The sequence below is a fragment of the Anoplophora glabripennis genome, unplaced genomic scaffold, assembly GCF_000390285.2.
Source record: "Anoplophora glabripennis isolate ALB-LARVAE unplaced genomic scaffold, Agla_2.0 scaffold700, whole genome shotgun sequence".
NCBI lineage: Eukaryota > Metazoa > Arthropoda > Insecta > Coleoptera > Cerambycidae > Anoplophora > Anoplophora glabripennis.
Window position 1 is genome coordinate 127,002 of NW_019417041.1, and position 4,730 is coordinate 131,731.

A 4,730-nucleotide genomic window follows, 5' to 3' on the forward strand; every position below is an offset into this window, starting at 1 on the left:
TCATATTGATGTTTTTTATACAGGGGAACCAAATAACTCAATAGCTGTTACTGAATTATCCATGAAAAGGTTATTTAAGCTAATATACAGAGGCCTAAAGAAGAGTATCAATATTTTAACATGTGAGATATATAGATACCTACAGGTACATACAAGTATGTGTTGTCAGTACTAATTAATTTCTTGAGATTAACTTTCAGAAATTATCATATCCATGTCGCACAAAGTTCACCTTTTCTAATGTCTTAAGTCTATACAGGGTTGTAAGCATATCATTTTAATATTTATCAAACAAAATATTTCAATATATTTCAGTATATTATCCTAAGTAAATGCTCATAGGTTACCAAAATCGTATCCTATTTGCTGGTGGATCCGGTTTAAAATATTTATGTTTAATAGTAATAAGCCTTTATCATACTTTATGTAAAATAATAGTGCATGAGAGCTATTTTTACTATTGTTAGATAATTAAGTAGATACCTAAAGTGTGATACAGATTATTATAGATTTACCATTTCTTTCTCTCCCAATATAAGTAGGTATTATTCACTCATAAAATAAATAATAATAATAACGTATTAAAAGTAATACATGCCTTTAGGAAATTAAAAGGAAATCTAAATTTCAATTGTTATAAATATTTATGAACATATAGAAAGTAGACTTGACAGGTGTCACATTTCAGCTACATCAATCGCTTATATTATATTATCACCTTGATTAGTTGTAAAACGATTGTGTTTTCTCGAGGGACACTTAATACGGTGTACATGATAAAGGCCGGATATTCTCATATTGCTTTAGCAAATTTCATAAGCAGTATTTTAACTATATATCATCTACAGTGCTAATGATTACATACAGGGTACTCTTTCATAAATTCCATTTGTAGAAGTGCAGTAATACATGCATGGAAATAGTTAACTTTGACCACTTTGATTACATTGGGCTATTGGAATATGTATGTTCACTCTCTTATCCTTTCCTTCTCGCAGAGGAAGATGCGGCTTTGCAAATTATTTACGTCATCATTATCTTCAAGATGCGAACTCACATTACATATTCTCAAGTTATGAATGTCAATATTTCCATCAGAAGTAAACAAAAATCCAATTGCATGAGGTATATGACGCTCGTTGAAATCGTGATGACGATGAGAGCTACGTCCGAATTTATCGATACTCATCGTATAGAATGATGAAAAATCGTTTGGTAAACAACTTTATAGTATTTGATCTAGGGAGTATATGCGTGACGTAAAACGTGGCGACATGACTTAAAACGGTTATCCAGTTTCGCGTGACGTAAAACGTGACGGTTATCCAGTTTCGCGTGATGGTTATCCAGTTTCGCGTGACGATGTAATGACTTAAGATATTATTCTAGCCTCCTTTAACTCCTCGATAATTGCTGAAATTTCGTTTCCACATTTTTGCCGCAGTCCTCCAGATTGACTGGTATCAACAACAACATACGGTTCAGTAGCGCAGCACCTTCAAGAATTACAACCCTATCATCATAGTCAAGTGTAGCAGTACGTGCTTTTAAAGAGAGCGTAATGTCTGGTAGGAAGCCAATCGAAGTAATGCCAAATTCCGTTCCTGAGGACGAATGCTGGGGACCGCCTGAAAAGGTTTGCCGAATATGTTGAAAGCGAGACCGAAACGTTATTTTTCTTCCTTGCGCCCATGTGGAAGTCTGCTGGATTTGTGGAATGCATATAAAATTTTGTACTTTATGTTATAAAGAACTTTCAGCAACAGTTCGAATATGCTATTAATTAACTATCCCATGTATTACACCTACCTTATGCCAATAAAAAGATATAATTTTTTTTTCTCGTTCCTTTTTCATATACCTATCGAGTCAGGTTGGCCGAGTGGTTAAGGCGCCTTGTTTAAGCCTTGGTTCCCAAACGGAGCGTGGGTTCGAATCCCACACCTGACATTTTTGATAGAAATGTAATTGCCTCCTGTGAGATTAGAACTCACGACCTCCGGTTTACAAGACCATTGCTCTACACCTGAGCTAAAGAGGCTCTTGCTAATTTACTAAAAAGCCTACATATTAGGCTAAAATTTTTGCTAACACTACAATTATAAAGGAAATAATATATCTTATTACAGTTTATACTAAAAAGCAAGTCTGAACCTGTAGAAAACAGGTCTGAACCAGTAGAAAACAAGTCTGGACCTGTAGAAAACAGGTCTGAACCTGTAGGAAACAGGTCTGCACCAGTAGAAAACAAATCTTAAATTGAGGCGACCTAGACCCCAGACAACCAGAGGTCGATGACCTTGACATGACCTGGACCCCCAGACGACCAGAGGTCGGTGACCTTGGCATGACCTTGACCCCAGACGGCCAGAGGTCATGACCTTGACTTGACCTTGGCCCCAGACGGCCAGAGGTCGATGGCCTTGACATGACATAGGTGTGACCTTGACCCCAGACGACCAGAGGTCGATGACATTGACATGACCTTGGCGCGCCCTTGACCCCAGACGACCTGCGGACGACGACCTTGACGTGACCTTGATCCCAGATGACCAGAGATCAATAGCCTTGACATGACCTTGACCTCAGACGACCAGAGGTCGATGACCTTAACTAAGCTTTGACTAGAATGGTGCTATACCGGATAAGAATGACGCAATGCTGTTAAAGGAAATAATGTATCAGGTTAAAGTTTATGCTAGCGTGGCAGTATTAAAGGAAATAATATATCAGGTTAAAGTTTATGCTAGCGTGGCAGTATTAAAGGAAATATATCAGGTTAAAGTTTAAGCTAGCGTGGCAGTATTAAAGGAAATAATATATCAGGTTACAGTTTATGCTAAAAAACAGGTCTGAACTTGTAGAAACTTGATCTGAAAATGCTGCAATACCAGATAAGAATGACGCAATGCTGTTTGGAGGTCATTGACCTGCCCTTATCGTGATTGAATTTTAAATTTACCACCAACTGGCCATGTGACGTCACTTCCATGCCGCCATGATACTTGTATGATGATACTTCCATGCCGCCATGACACTTCTTGGATGCCAACACCCACGCATCTCTTGCACAACGACAATGCCCACAAGCCGCTGAAAGAGGGCGCCGAACTCGATGAACACTGACCATGTGATGACCTTGACCCCAGGTGACCTTGACCTCAGGTGACCTTGACCCTAGGCGACCTTGGCATGACCTTGACCCCCCCAGGTGACCTTGGGATTACCTTGACCCCCAGGCGACTGACATGACCTTGAGGTGACCTTAATCACATGCGACCTTGACATGACCTTGGGGGTGACCTTGACCTCAGGCGGCCTTGACCCCATGTGACCTTGCCACGTCACTTCCTGGTCCAGAAACCGCCTATTATATCTACTGGAATCATTGACCTGCCCTTGTTGTTTTCGGGCTAGGCTCTGCGGAGGTGGACTTGCTATTAAAACTCTAGGTTTGCCGTGATGTTCAATTCCATTGTTGTTGTTGGCTTTAAGATTGTTATAAATGGAACTGCTCTTCAAATAGTGGTGATCTCAGGTATTCCGTAATGGCCTTTGTAACTGGTGGTATCCAGCTTTTCCAATGATTGGTTCTTCTTCGTTGACGGCATATTCAGTGATGTCTACAAAGGATTTGTTGCTCTGAGTTATGTAAATATTAATTTTATTTTAAAATAAAAATTTCGCGACAAAATATTCAAATGAATAGAAAAAAATGTCAAATACTTAATTGATAATTGTGTTTATACCTTGGATTTTCAGGTTGTTATGCTTTAATTTATGTATTTGACGGCCACCAGTTACAGATTTACATTGCACTTCCTTAGCTGTAGCTAGGAACCATTGACCTGCCCTTGTTGTTTTCGGGCTAGGCTCTGTGGAGGCGAACTTGCTATTAAAACTCTAGGTTTGTCGTGATGTTCATTTCCATTTTTGCTGTTGGCTTTATTATCGTTATAAATGGAACTGCTCTTCAAATAGTGGTGATGTCAAGTATTTCGTAATGGCCTTTGTAACTGGTGGTATCCAGCCTTTTCAAATAATTGGTTTTTGTTCGTTGACGGTATATTCAGTGATATCTACAAAGGATTTGTGGCGGCGAGCTATGTAAATATAAATTTTATTTATTTTAAAATAAAAATTTTGCGATTAAATATTCCAACAAATAGAAAAAAAAAATTATGTAATAATTGATATTTGGGCAGAAATAAAAAATAATGAAATACCTACTTTATAGAAAAATATATATGTGTGTTACATACAAATCATTGGCATAGAAATTTTAAATTTTACTTTTTACATAAGAAGTGCCCAATTTTTGTTTCTGATTCAGTACTACTTTCGTTAACGTCTAAAATTAGTCTAACTTGTAAAATATGACTGCATAAAAATCTTAAATTTAATTCTAAAACGAGTTTGTTTATATTAAAATTTCTGAGTGCAAATTTAGCTTATAAAAACAGATTTTCTTTATTTTTTCAACAGTAATATACAGTGCGTCCCAGAAATAACGTAAAAAATTCATATTTTATTTTGTGTTGCGTTTTCACAAAAACACTAAAACATGTCAATTAGTAAATAGGAATTGCCGTTTTGTCACGTAGCTTAAACTTTTTTGCGCTATGTTTCATAAACCTATGACGTCAACGACATTTTTTTAAATAGCACTATCTAATTTTTTAAGCTTAAATGGATAGTCCTTTTGAAGGGAAATGCGTCGATATAGGGTT

General features: G+C 37.1%; 1 non-coding gene across 1 annotated transcript; it reads left to right on the plus strand.

The window, feature by feature from the left end:
- Positions 1-1,868: 1,868 nt before the first annotated feature.
- On the plus strand, positions 1,869-1,950 carry Trnal-uaa. The gene has a single exon. It is a non-coding gene; the product is annotated as a tRNA-Leu (tRNA).
- Positions 1,951-4,730: the final 2,780 nt, after the last annotated feature.